Here is a 16,014-nt window from a genome sequence, read left to right as displayed (position 1 = left end):
TGTGGTGTCAGTTTGGAAGGCCAACCAGGGGTGGCACAATACATGCTGCAGCCCCTGGTAGGCCTAGGGTGCACCTTTGCCCTGGGTACCTATGGTACACTATACAGGGGCTCACAATGGTGACCCAGTAACCAATCTGGTATACACCTAAAGTGCATGGTATCAAATTAGAGAGAGAACAGCTGGGCTATGGGTCTGATTAGCAGGCCCACAGCAACACTAAAGTCGAAAAACCAGAGAATCACAGTAAAAAGTGGGGGTGACCATAGCAAGCAGACCCTACTCTCCTACAAATATATCCCTTCAACTGCACACTAGCTCAATGTTCAGAGATGTGGCAATCAACTATGTATAAGGGAGGAAACTCGCACATCAACAATAATGTACACACTGCTAATACTACCTGTGATATGTTTTGCTATAAAGATTCGTTTACAGTGTGATTGTTCTTAACATCATAGAAAGTATGAGCCCATTGCAAGGTATGGAGAGACCGGTGATGGTGTCATGGGCTCATACTTTCTATGATGTTAAGAACAATCACACTGTAAACGAATCTTTATTAATACCAGTAAGCATGTACCAAAAGTGGTAACTGATAATGTCACAGTACGAGCATGCTTATTAATAAATGCAAATGGAATATTGCACTACCACCTAATCTTAAAAAACCATCTAAATGTTATGTATAAAACTGATCAAGTGTTATGATCTAAAGTAATGTGCTACAACATTACCATTTTCTTCAAACAGCCTTGAAAAAGTCGGGGGTTACATTCCCCAGTACGACGAAACACGTGTTGGCTGTGACGTCTCCTTCAATAAACAGCGACAAACCCTGAACAAGAGGATTAAGACATTTTATTTTGCTGGTGTATGAACTGTATTGTGGAAACACTTGTATTTAACAATATCATATACTACCTGTGATATGCTATACACAACTCACTATACAAACCAAAAACTTTTCCATGTGTACATATACTATTGATACCTTTTTTGTACTGCACAGTGGACGCAACCATGTTATCTCAAACTCTGGGGAATATCTCGGTCATGTAGCTGTGTTGTCAACCCGCCCTTGAAGCAGAAGCGGAGTGGGCTGATCCAACGTACGCAACTCCAGCGTAAGAGTATAAGTAATTAGCCACGCCTTGGGTGTGGTTTACTTCTGCAAAAAGAAAAGACTCTGCCACAGTGAAGGTTCTCACCCTTTCACGTGTCTGCCGTCATGACCACATGCCTCCTTGATACAGGCCCATTGTGAACTCAGCGCCACAGCGGCGCAGACTTATGTCTGTATCGACTACTGCCTTCAATCTACACTGCTGACAGCAGGGTTCACAACTTGAATTCAGCTTTGGATCTACACTACGGACAGCATTGAAGTTAGCCTTGATTTATGTAAGGCAAATACAATTCTACTCTATGTCCTCAGACTTTGTTAAAATAAGTGACAAAAATTCTTCATCGATATCTGTGATCACTACTGCCTTTGATCTACAGTGCGGTCAGTAAAGTTTACAACTTGATACTAGTTGTGCATCAGCACTACAGACAACATTAAATTCAGTCCCCATTTATTTAAGGCAGAGACAATTGTACTATGTCTCAGATTTTGTTAAAATAAGTGACAAAAAGCATTTCTTGATGTCTGTGTCAACTACTGCCTTCAATCTACACTGAGGACAGCAGGTTCACAACTTGAATTCAGCTTTCCATCTACACTACGGACAGCATTCTAGTTAGCCTTGATTTATGTAAGGCATAGACAATTTTGTTAAAGGATGCCACAAAAAACATTCCTCAATACCTATACTGACTACTGCCTTCAAATGTACACTGCGATCAACAGAGCTTACCACTTGATACCCGTGGCGCATCAGCACTACAGACAACATTTAATTCAGTCTCGATTTATTTAAGGCAGAGACAATTGTACTGTGTCCTCAGATTTTTTAAAGTATGTGACGAAAAAAACATTCCTCAATGTATGTATCAACTACTGCCCTCGATCTACACTGCGGACAGCAGGGTTCACAACTTGAATTCAGCTTTGCATGTACACTATGGACAGTAAGGAATTTAACCTTGATTTATTTAATGCAGAGACAATTGTACTGTATGTGTTCTGGTTTTGTTAAAATAAGTGACAAAAATCATTCGTCGATATCTCTGCTGACTACTGCCTCTGATCTACAGTGCAGACAGCAGGGTTCACAACTTGAATTCAGCTTTGAATCTATACTACGAACAGCATGAAATTTAGACTTGATTTTTTTAAGTTAGAGATAAATGTAATTTATGTCCTCAGATTTTGTTAAAATATACGACAAAAATAATTTCTTGATGTCAGTGATGACTACTGCCTTCGATCTACATTGTGAGGGCTCACGATTCAGGTAGAATGGCGATTGTACATGACACATTCCAGTACACAAGAGACGTTATACCACTGCGACCCCCCCAAACCACAAATCATCGCAGGGTGCGCACACGCTGAATTCTTTCGGTACCACTAACTCAGTTCACCACAAGTCATCTCTCCCTAGCCTTAATAAGGCAGAATTCACTAGGCAAAAACATTGCTCCCAATGCAGCCTCCCTGCAGTATGCAATATCGCAGGATACGTACAAGATCAGCGCCAAAGATACTACTAACTCAGTGCACCATAAATCATCGCAAAGAAGATTGAACAGTTTTATGTCACAGTGAGACATTACTCCAATTCTTGTGCCCCACACCACACTACATCCTAGGATACATACACGCTAAGCGCCAAAGGTACTAGTAACTCAGTGCACGGAAAATCATTGTCACGTGGCGTTACTAAGACTGAATTCACAAGACAAAAAACATTACTATCAGTACAGCCTACCGGGAACACGCATCATGGCAGGCTCCACAGAGTCTTGTTGTTTCAGGTACCACTACCTCAGTGCAAACCAAACTAAGTATAATACCTATCAAACTATACAATATCCCTTTAGTATGCTTCCTTCAAAAACTTCTTTTATATCACTTATAGATTTAGTTGAATAATAAAATTCACGCTGCAAGTGCAAAGACACACTATATGTCAGTCTACACTAAGGACAGCACAGGTCACAATTTGAACTATAATGTCCCTGAAACATACATATTTCAACAATGTATTCTTTCTATACATGTTCTATCCTTCATTTCAATCGTGATTACAGATAATGCAGTCCACCCTAAGATTTACACTGTGGACAGCAGGGTTTACAACTTGAATTTAGCTGTGCATCTACACTGTAGACAGTAGTGAATTCAGCCTTGATTTAAGTAATGCAGAGACGATTATACTGTATGTATTCAGATTTTGTTAAAATACGTGAAAAAAGCATTCTTCTATAGCTGTGCTGACTAGTGGCTTCGATGTACACTGTGGACAGTAGGGTTCACAACTTGAATTCAGATTTGTAGCTACACTACAGACAGTAGGGAATTTAGCCTTGATTTATTTAAGGCACAGAAAAAAAAATACTCATGTGGCACTGCTAGTATGCGTAAGCACCTTTAATCCCTGCATCCTGTGAACTATGTTCACAAAGAATGTAGAACACAGCGCCAAAATGTACCTCCACCACCAGCAATACCAAGTACCTCTGGGGCATCACCTTCAACATCGCCAGCAGACATACGTCCCCATTTTGAGAAAGTTAGAATGCACTGTGTGAAATGCAATTGTTTAATTTGTTATGGGGAGCAATCAGTAGACCTAGTTTGCAGAGCAAGTGATAACCCGGTAGTTTTTTTTCCCCCTCAAAGTTCATGCAGTCCAGTATGCAACACCTAATGCTTTGAGTACAGATCGCTCGAAACACGCGTCATCGCAGGGTGAGCACACGCTGAACACCAGACGTACCACTAACTCAGTACACCATAAATAATCACCATGTGGCCTTATTAAGGCGAAATTCAGTTCCCAAAAGACATTCTTACCTGTGCGTTCTGCCTGAACCATGCATCATCGCAGACTCTACACAAACTGACCCTACCTTAGTGCACCACAACTCATGAACCCTTTACGATAGATTTCTGTGTATTATTTCACATATAGTGCTCCTACCTTTCTACAGCAGAAGTCATAAACCTTTTATAATTGAATATCTGTGTATGATATCATGATTACTATTCTACTTGTTACCAACAGCAAAGTAATAAAATGGAGTTGAGCACACAAGCCCATACCCACTTCAACTATCTATGTCTGTGTACTTATTATGTTTGTAAAATGCTGCTCCTGCACCCTACCAGATTATATTGTGCTGTAAACAGTGTATGCAACCATTTTACCTCTCCCAATAGCAAAAACTTCGATTATATAACTGTCTCTCACTCATTCTACAAATACGAACGTTCAAAGTGGATCATTACAGTACTGCAAAGAAACTGTATAGTCAATTTATAAATGTGTACTATTTCTTCTTTTTTTTTAGCATATTTATATAGCGCAAAGTCGACCCAAAACTATGTCCTTCATGTGCCAAAAACTGCAACCTAAACCTTTCACAGCACTGTAATATGTTGTGGTCATGTCCTCGGTGCCACATGACCTCATTGGATTCCACTCTTGTTTCTGTAACCAAGGAATCCAGCGAGATCAAGCAACATATTACTACAGCTACAGCACTCCACTGAATGTACAACAAACTTTCATATTCACAGAAATGCGTCATGTCCACCATCTTTTATGTGTGCATCTATGGATGAATATAGGGTCAGTGATACACCGTACCTTCTATGTTAGCCTTTTTGTGGGAATTTACAGACATAATGACACATTTACGTGTAAGACTTGGGTGACAGCAGCACTACAACACGGACACCCAAATCAGTAGATTTTTCATTTAGGTCACGACGGAACCACGCCCATAGCTCCGGAGTCATTGTTCACAACCTCACGCAGCACTGGCATACGTTAGTCCAGCCCACTCCGCTTACGCTTCCAGGAAAACACCAGAACGCTACATTGCCCACATTTCCATTGTAGTGATTTCTTAGTTCAAAGTCTAGTTGTCAGAACGGCACACACACAATCCTTCATGGCTGGTATACACCCACACCATACCCATCCAGTACATACGTCACTACACATGTGATCCTATCAATAAAAAAGACAGGGCGCACGTGCTCTATGCCATTTTAGAGTTGCTCCCATCGCAAGCCCTGTGATGGCCCATCCTAGTGGTTCGGATGCCTCATGTAGGCCCAAACCACTGAGCAGGGGGGCTCACCACTACGTTTCTATTTATTTCTTTTTGTTCTTATAAAAGTTAATTAAAAACAGTGAGTGTATAAATCTTCTTTTTCTGACAACATTTCACTATTATTTAGTGTGATAATCATAAGCTTAGAGAACATTTAACAATAAAAAGTACAAATGATGTTTATAACTAGAAGTATAATAATGAGGCTAAGTCTTTACCAGCTCTTTACCAGAGTCTGTAGCTGCGATTAACGGTTCCTATGGAAAAATTTAAAAAGTTCAGTACAGTTACTGTTTGGATTAGCAACATTGTGTGGTGAACTTGTGATCTGTGTGCTCACTTACGTGTTACTATGGTAACAGGCAGTAAGCAGCTTGGGGGTAGGGTTGAAAGGTACTGGCTGTACAGAAACCATTATATTTACCCAGTATCCTCTACATGACAGAGAGGAAAGCAAACAAAGACAGAACTCTGTGTAGCAGATTTACAAGCCCCTTGCGCCACTTTCGCATCACTTTTTTCATGCTAAAAGTGATGCAATAGTGGCGCAAGGGACTTGTAAATCTGCCCCTATGTACATTACGAACAAAAGAAGTACACAACTCTTCGAATTCTTTATCGATCACAAATAGACAGTGTTGTGTCACGATTCACAATGTACTTCACTAAATACTGTGTGCCTCTTTAAATGGGAGACAAGATTGTTGACATTACAAAACTGAGGGGCATATTTACAAGTAGCTGCTTTACCGGCAACAAACTACAACTAAAAAGGCAATCTGTAATCCTATACTGATTATCCAATAAACCTAATTAATCATCATTCCTCTGCTACATCTATAGGTATTAGAAATGGACTTCAAAATCCTTTGTTATCTTACTGCAAGATTTTTTCAACATTGCTGTTTGCTATGCAAGAGTGAGAGCCGAGGCTCTCGGCCTGCCATGGCAAACTTGGGGGCATATTTTCAATGACAGCGTTAACATGTTCTGGTGTAAACCTGGGCTTCTATTGGAATTCTCACAAATTCTCAAAAGCCTATTATTAAGCAGTTATGGCCGCTTTAACGACACTTTCCTAACGCTAAAGCAACGATAATTCTAACGCTGTCCTTGTAAATATGACCCCAATACTGCGAGAAATACAGTGATAATTTATGTTTGCAACTGAAAAGCTTATTAATATAAGACTGTGGACTCAACATATCAATCCACCTCGCATATTAAACATGCTTAAGTCTACTTCAGAACAGATGTTAGGATCCGACATAAACCGCAATTAGAGAGAGTTTTCCTATCGGTCCTCAAATCCAGGGCTGCCTTGTAAATACAACGATAATGTCATACCGCCCTCTTCTTTTTTATATTCTCATAGAAACACCTACCTTGCCACTGAGAACACCTACATTACAACTCATTGGAGATACAAGGTGAACCCTTTGCAAACCGGATGCTAACATGCATTAATGCATGTTAGCGTCACCTAGTAAATAGGGTAATAGAATTCTCACAGCATGCTTGGCTTTTTTTTAAAATTGCGGCGAAATGGCACTTATTAATATGCCCTCAAGTTTGTTATGACACAACGGGAAACTCGACCCCCGCCCTGGCATAATAAACAGCAGTGTCCCGGGGGTAGACAGCCCGAGACACAGCAGGAGCCACTCCTGGGGGGTGGTGTTCCCCAAGGCTTTCGACTGCTCCAGAATGGAGACCACACGGCCCCCCTCTCAAAATATAAAAAGCCCCAGAGGGTGCTAATCCTCGGGGCTTAGACAAACCTTTTGAAGACACTGCAAGCTCCCTCACACATTTTTTTTGTAGCACCGAGGAATGGCGGTCCCCGGGCTACAGAGCCTCTCTGGACCCCCATCAAATGTAATATTTTAGACCCCGGTATTTGGCCCTCCCAGGGAGCTAATTTTTAAACAAGCACAGGAGCCCCTGCTTTATTTTTTTATTTATTACGGCGGATCCATGCACCCAACGTACATTTCTCCTTTTTGTTTTTCCCAGAAAAACAAATTTTTGAGGGGACCCCTAAACAGGTCTAGATGATCAAAATATTTCTTACATGCCCCCTTTATACGTGTTGAACACTTGTCCCACTAGTTTCTAGATCGTCGCTTCTACCGCGGCACAAAATGGCAGCCAACACTTCCTGGTTTCCAATGTTGACAACCACTTGAGAGTCAATTAGCGCGTGACCTGGACGGTATGCTTAAAGTACGTGCAAGAAGCGCGGATCCACCGAGGTCATGGATATATATGTATTTTTAATTGTAATTTTCTCAGGAACTACTGAACGGATTTACACCATTTAAGCAAAAGGCACAAGTCTGAACCAAGGACTACAACTTTGCCAAATTTAGTGTAATTCCGTTCAGCTGTTCGGGCTGTAGCCATGATGAACGGTTCCAATGGAAAATTGCATGGGGAAAACACGTTTTGGGACCCCCTTTTTTGTCGGCCCCCTCTTCAATGCAATATTTTAGACATCAGCATTTTTCCTTCCCATGTAGATAATTTTTAAATAAGCACGGGAGCCCGCGCTTCGATTTATTTTTTATGGCAGATCCATGCACCCAACGCATATTTCTCTGTTTTGTCAAAAAAAAAAATGTTTTTGGTCCCTAGGGGTCCTTGTGGGACACCCTAAGCAGGTGTAGAGAGTCAAAATATTTCTTACCAGTAATTTAGATATCTAGGGATAAGCATCGTTAAAGATTTAGATGATATTCCTCAGAAAAACCTGAAGAAGGTATCTAAAGAAATCAATCATCTTTTTTTAAGATGGCAGAATTTACCTCTGACCATCTACGGCCGGGTCAACTTAGTAAAGATAGTTGTCCCGCCAAAATTGACATATTTGTTTAGTACTATCCCCCTCCATTTTCCCAGTAAAGCTTTGAGTAAAATCCTGGGTAAAATAGGAAGCTTCATTTGGTCTAAGAAAACTGCCAGGTTATCCTGGAAGAAGCTGCGACGCAATGCTCCTGAAGGGTGGTTTAACTCTCCCGGATTTGCTCCGATATGTTTTAGCCTTTCAGTTAAAAAATGTACGAATACTACTCTCCACCACCCCCGAAACTAATTGGGGGAGGATTTTGAATGAGATGGCTATTATTGAGGGAGGGGGAGTGGGCTTTCTATACAAGTTTGGGGCTCCAAGGTTTTTTAAAAAGGTCCGCCTGAAAGTTTTAAGGTCAGCACTTAAAATGTGGTATTGTGTTAGAAAGAAATGGGGGATAGGTTACTATTCCGATTTTGCTCCCATCTGGGATTGTCCCGGGTTTCCCACATGCTTGGATGATAGTCTTGCGTTGCCTATTAAGAAAGCTGGCTTAGCGACCTCTTCCGATCTTATATCATCAGTCGGAGTCCACCTATGGGAGTTTTTAAGATCAAAAATAGGTGGTTCCTTTTCAAAATTTAAATACTTGCAATTATCATCCTAGTATATGGCCAAGAAAGAGTCTATAGGTGGTAACTGGGAAAATGGGTATCGTCTTCAAAATGTAAAACCTATAAAAAAGGAGGTAGGGTACTGGTATAGGAACTTGAACGATGCTGATGATGCGGACCTTCCTCCAAACTATCTTGTTTTGAATCTATCAGTCCTGGATGGTATAGCTGCTGACTTGCATGGTCAATCTCTTCAAATATTATATAAATATGTAAAGCTAGCATCCCTTAAAAAGCATCACTTTTTTGTCATCAATAGATTATACTATACCCCCTTGAGAATAGCAAAATTAGCCCCTACCTCATCCCCGAAGTGTCGAAGATGCAATTTTGCCATGGCGGACGATATTCATATATTTTTTGAATGCTCTACCCTAAGAGGATTCTGGAACAACATGGAGCGTGCCCTTGGAGCAATTTTTTAAATTAAGTTTACTTTGAATCTGGTACTAGCTATATTTGGTTAGGATAATGACTCGACAAACTCGATGTCTGCTACTCAAAAAGGTCTGCTATTATATCTGATTCTTATTGCCCGCAGGGAGATTTGTAAACTTTGGAAAGATCCTAAGCCCCCGTTGTATGAGAACTGGTTGAGTGCTGCGTTCAGAATGGCCCGATTGGACAAGTGAAATTTGAACAATAATAATGTTAACATCTGGGAATCGCTACTATCATGGGGTAACAAAATTATGCTAGTTCAATGCCCCTTGGTCCAATGATTACACCAAGCTTTATACAAAAAAGCTTGCCTGGGTAGGCCTAAAGCCAATGCAGTAGCAGAAGCCTGGGGTGCCCATGCCGGAAGATAGGTTTTTAGCTTATTTCGCAGATGCTATGGTGAGATGAGGAAAAACAAATAATTCTTACCTGCCCCCTTTATACATTTTAAAAACTTGTTCCACTAATTTCTAGATCCTCGCTTCTACCGAGGCCCAAAATGGCTGCCAACACTTCCTGGTTTCGAAAGTGGACAACCACTTCACATCCAATCAGCATTCTGCGTGTGATCGAGACAGTGCGCTTATAATCTCCACAAGATGCGCAGATCCACCTAGGCCATCAATATATGTACTTTTAATTGTAATTTACCCAGGAACAACTGAACAGATTTCCACCATATAGCAAAAGGCACGAGTCTGAACCAAGGACTACAACTTTGCCAAATTTGGAGTAAATCCGTTCAGCCGTTCGGGCTGTAGTCGTGATGAATGGTACCAGTAAGCTCATAACCCATCAATTTTACTATTCCTACAATATGAATAGCCCTGGCTTTTCCAAATATCTGAAGGTGGTGACTAAGCAAACCCACCAGTTTGTCCTTACAAGGATAAGACTTGGTATTGTACACAAACTGGTGGCTTTCCCTTCACTAAAAAAGCACCCATCTATTTGCTGCCCTTGTGATGGAATTTCAAAGCAGAGCACTGAGCACTTTCTACTTATCTGTCCTTTGTATCTGCACCTCTGTATTGTCTATCTTAAGCCGCTTTTTAAAAAATATTCGGTGATTACTATTAATACTGCTATGAAGCTTTTATTTGCACTTGACGTCCCGGATGTGTGTTTTTTTACAGCTGTTTTTATCCTGAAATCTGTGTCCGCCAGGAAAAGTATGGTTTTTGATATTATTGAATAACTCATAAGATCTGTTCTTTGATATACCAACTGTGCTTTCTACCGTTAATAATTGTAAATATTTAACATGTACTGGCTTGTGACGTTGTGATGTATTTTTATGTGCTTTCATGATTGTTTTTCTAATGATCGAATAAAGCTTTTGAAACGAATGGTACCTATGGAAAATTGCAAGAGGAAAACATGTTTAGGGACCCCCTTTTTTCCCAGCCACCACTTCACGAATCACTCCAAGACTTTCAAGATAGGAGCGGACCAGAGCGCCTCACCAGTTTTGAAAATTTCGCAAAGATTCCTCAATCAGCGCTAAAGTTATTCCAAATAGAATGTTGCGGATTTCCTATTTTCCTATGGAAAATAGGTCCTAACTATAACTACCTACTAGCGACCACCACTAGGTAATATATATATATATATATATATATATATATATATATATATATATATATATATATATATATATATATATATATATATATATTACCTACTGGCGGTCGCCAGTAGGTATATATAGTTAGGATTTTTTCTCTATGGGTTTTTTGAAAATTCTATGTCTAATAACTTTGCCGTTTGTGGACGGAATTGGCTGAAATTTTCAGGAAAATGGCACATTTTGTTTCTGAGCAGCCTTTGAAAATTTGGGGGGGGTTCGTCAAGGGGGGGCCGAGAAAAAAGGGGGGTCCCAAAACGCGTTTTTCCCATGTTAATTTCCATAGGGCGGTTGGCCTCACTTTTAGCCCGAACGGCTGAATGGATTTGCACGAAACTTGGCAAAATTGTAGGGACTGGTAGCCCGATGTGCCTTTTGTAGGTCTCAATATATGTGCTCCAGTGGATTTTGAGAAATTAACGTTTAAAAAAAGATATATATCTGTAACAGCGGACCGGGCAGCGGCCCAGGACGCGTACTTTTCGCGCAACGGAGCTTTGTGAAGCGAAGCTGATTGGTTCTCCGGCGTCTGTCAACATTCCAAGCAGTCCGTAGCGGCCGCCATCCTGTCTCTCGGTAGGATCGAGAGACAAGAGGAGGCGAAAGCGAAGGGGCAAATGACCATAAGGGGGAATAGTAGATCCTCGCTGACCCCCTAGGTTTGATGTGGAGGTTTTAAAAGGGCCCCGCGGGGCAAAAAAAAAAATTATAATAATAATCGAACGGCTGAATGGATTTGCACGAAACTTGGCAAAATTGTAGGGACTGGTAGCCCGATGTGCCTTTGCTAGGTCTCAATATATATGCTCCAGTGGATTTTGAGAAATTAACGTTCAAAAAAAGATATATATCTGTAACAGCGCTCCGCTTCGCGTACTTTTCGCGTTACGGAGGTTTGCGAAGCTGATTGGTTTTTCGGCGTCTGTAAACATTCCAAACAGTCCGTAGCGGCCGCCATCTTGTCTCTCGGTAGGATCGAGAGACAAGAGGAGGCCAAAGCGAAGGGGCAAATGACCATAAGGGGGCATAGTAGATCGTCCCTGACCCCCTAGGTTTGATGTGGAGGCTTTGAAAGGTTCTCGCAGGGCAAAAAAATATATACCGTTTTTTTTGTTTTTTTGCGTGGAGTGCGCTCGGTTCGCGAACCGGGAAGCGTTCTGGGGAGCGTACTTTCTTGAAAATTAGTGAAAAAAGTTAGAGTACAATAATAATTGTGAGTGATCAGATGTAGGGTAGCTCTGAGAAGAGCTTTTGGGTTTATGGTACATTTAGGTACTTATAAGTAGGTACCAATGCACATTCTTAAATTCAGAGTGAAAACTCTGTTGCCCTCATCTGAGAAGTGAACTCCATCTCCTCTGTAGATATCTTGCATGTAGTAACGCAAGTTATTGTTGTAGAGGGAGCCCATTCCATGGTCTCTCATGTAAGCTGAAACAGATTTGTTTACATGCTTCCTCGACTTCTCAATTTGTGGACAAAATTGGTTTGACCACCTCCATTTCTGTCTTTGGCATATATTTGAATATACCAAGGCAGTCTGAGGAAAAAGTGCCATCAATTGCTCAAAGGTGTCCTTTAAAAGCATTTCCAGACCTACCCCAGTCAAAGTGCCCAAATCATTACCTCCACAGTGCACAATTAACAGGTCAGGTTTGGGCAAATGCATAAAGGTTTTCACCAATGGTATCAATTGGTGACATTTTAATCCTCTGTGGCCAAACCACTTAATTTCCACATCTTGTAAATTGAGGTTAGGTAAATTCCTGTTTTCAGCGTACCTTTGAGCCCAATATATGTAACTATGTCCAACAATCCAGACAGAAAACATGGCGAGAGAAGGTTCTGCTGCAGTCAGATGAAGTGTGGCAATGAAATGGCAGTTGAAAAAATGAGAGTGTAAAATGAAAAAAACTGAGGAGTTTCTGTGTTAATGAAGCAGTAAGAGTGATTGGTGGATTTTGATTGCTGAAAACAGAAAGTTAGTGTGAATGGATGAGTTCGTTGAAAGATGTATTTTGAGTGGCGAAGAAAAAATCATTAAATGAAAGAATGCTCTGGATATGCAGGTGCACTGAGAGTTCAGAGTTCAATTGCAACATTGTTGTGTGAGAGGTCTTGCAAGTGGTGGTTGCTATGCAGAAAAAGCAGAGAGGGGGCAGAGGGGGGAAGGGTTTTGCTTTGAAAAAAAGTGAGGGAAGAGTTTTGATTGGGTGACATGAGAGATATGTGTGAGGAATTACAGCATTTCTGTGCTTTTGATAGCTGCAGACTCTGGAGTGAATACCTTTTGCTCTGCTGAAGACAAATTGGTGTGTTTCTGAGACTGTTTTGAAACTCAAAGTATTTGCTAAGGTGAGAAAAGATTTCTTTAATTTAGATAGAAAATAGTGTGCTTTAAGGAGAAAATTATGAAGAAAGTTGTGTTTTTCAAATGTTGCTTTGTCTCAAGTGTTTCACAAATAGATTTTGTTTCTTTGAGAAATTGTAATTGGAGAAAATGTGAAGTATTAGTACTGACAGGGCTTTTATGTGCATAGGAGCTGTGGAGTGTTTTCAAATTATGACTTGTAAATCGTTTTTGAGAAAAAGCAATGGTTTTAATATTGATGAGAAGGACATAATGGTGTCTGCTTCTTTATAAGGTAATTGAGAGTCTGTGATGTTATTTTTCCCATTTCAATGTAAGAAGTTTGTCTGTGGAGCAAATTGCTTGTAAATATGCTCCCACCTGTGCATGGCAAATTTAGATTTTGAATGTTTCCGTTACATAGGCATGTTAAAGGTGACGGAAAATGCTGCAAAGGCAATCAAAAAATGCTTTTATGTGTTTTAAGGACATTTTAAGTCATTTCCCCATGTGCAGTGTTTTCAAATTATGAGTTGAAAATCGTTTTTGAGGTAAAGGAATGTTTTCAAAATGTATGTGCGCCATATGACCCCAAATTTCTTTTTCAGGGGTGCAGCAGGGTGTTCTTGAGACACCCCTGCACCGTCGGAAAAATTCGTAATTTGCGATGAGGTAATTGCTAATCGCAAATTGTACCTTCATTCCTATGGGCCTCCTGCTGCATGGAAATGAATGGGTAATTTGTAATTAGCAAATAGGTCATCGCAAACTAGGAATGGTAAAGAATCGCTATTTATTTCTTAAAGTTCGCTATTTAGGAAATGCAAAAAACTTTGATGATACATATGGCGGTTTATCTCTAACAAGATAAGAAGCATAGGGATAGATTTATGATGACTGGCGCATCATTAGGGATGTGTTAGTCATTCTGTGCCGCTGTTCCGTCACCTATGGTGTGCTGCATTTACAATGCGGCGCATCATGGGGCAAAAACAGCACAGATGCGTGACGTATTTGTGCCGTAAAGTTGGCGCATTGCTGGAGTTGTATCGCAAGTGTGATGAAGCTCCAGTAAGGTTGAGGGGTGCCCCTGTCGCAGGGTTTCTGTTCTGACACAGAACTGTGGACAGAGGATTGGAACCTCGGCGAATTAGGGTGTCCCAAAACTCACCTTAGTAATCAAAACCCCTTAGCAAGCTAGGTACAGTGACACATTGGATATAACAAACTCTCAATGTTTAGACAATCCAGAATATGAACTTATAGTACCTCAGGATACGTGGAACTCATGAACAGTCGGTCGTTATATATTTCTTAGAAACGAGAACATGGAGTTAAGAAGAACACATGTGTATTTGAAATGTTTATTTACTAATGCCGTCTTCTCAGGCGTAGTATCTTAGATTATACAAGTAGACATATTATCAGTAGCAAAATTACCAGCATAGTTAATAGTACATAAAAAGCGAATGGTGACAGTATGTTAACATGCTGTAAATGAATAAGAGTTAGCAACACTTATAAGCAGCCGCGGGCCGTGGAGGGAGTTACGGTGGGCAGGGAGGCGGGGAGGGGGAGGGGCAGGGTGGAGAGGGCTTCACCCTGCCCCTCCCCCTCCCCGCCTCCCTGCCCCACCGTAACTCCCTCCACGGCCCGCGGCTGCTTATATCTCACCCTCCCTAATACACATAATATATTATTTGCTAAGAAGGTCTCTTTGTGTTGGTTTAGGGCGTGCCGATACTTTAGTGTCTTAGATTTGAAGGAATCACATCAGCATAGAATAGATAATCCATATGCCGTGCTTAATATCGCCAACGTCATTGTGCCATAATATTCTAGCATGCGATTGCGGAACAGTGTCAGCAGCTGCAGGGCGGGAGCTTGCACAGGAGGGACATCCATATTTAAAAATGTAAAAAAGCACAAGAGCGTCCGCTGGTAATGCAAGTAAAAATGGGAATCCACGAAGCAGAGTGGAAAAAATAGAATGTAAGAAAGCAGGGATGACTCCAAAGATTTTCTCAAATGAAGTCACGAGACCACTGGTAACAACTTTAAAAAAGTGCGCCAGGCTCTTTGTGGAGGATGCGTTAGAGATAGTCCGAACCATCTTGCTGAAATGGAAAGGCGAATCTGTATTTAAAAGGGTCTGCAGCTCTGTACGGGTGTTCGCTGTGTGAAGGACGAAAGTTTCACGGGCCGAACTCAAGGCCACCTCTCTCTGAGACAAAATAGCTCTTATTCTTGCCATGCCGTTGAAATGTGCTGCCAAGGTTGGTATTTGTGGCCAGATTGAAAACTCCCTATGTTCATGTGTGGGAGGAAATAGAACATTTCTGCAGCAAATAACCCGTTCATTTACTGTTACGATAAAATGAATACTTTTAATTAACCCAGAACAATCTTCATTATTGAGCATCAAATAACTACCATTTTCCAAGAACTTGAACGTGGGGATGATAGCAGGAACTGGTGTGCCTTGCAACACGCAAGCCATATTTGGTCGGTGTTTGTTGCATGAACCGTGTAACTGTATGTGCCTACACATTAGTGAATGGTCTGGCGTCTCAGTGCATTCCTCTCCATTCAGATAAAGTTCTTGATCATCTTTGAAAATCTGTATGTGTATGGAAGCGACCAGACTTGATGAAGAAAACCACTACCTAAAGGTTAATAACGACCTATTGGTATATATTTCATACAATTTGAAAACTTATATAAAGCAAAAGGCAGCGTTATTAAACCGTGGATAAGGCACGTTGCCAAAGCAGTCAACCTTTTGGATTTATACTGGAAATGTTAAAGGAAGAATTACGGAGTAGGGCCTGTAAATCTTTAATAGACAACGAGTAAAATTACTCCAACCATCGTATTCCTCTAACTCCGGGATAGT

Source organism: Lissotriton helveticus, chromosome 10 (genome assembly GCF_964261635.1).
Source record: "Lissotriton helveticus chromosome 10, aLisHel1.1, whole genome shotgun sequence".
NCBI lineage: Eukaryota > Metazoa > Chordata > Amphibia > Caudata > Salamandridae > Lissotriton > Lissotriton helveticus.
Note: the sequence above shows the minus strand (reverse complement) of the source record.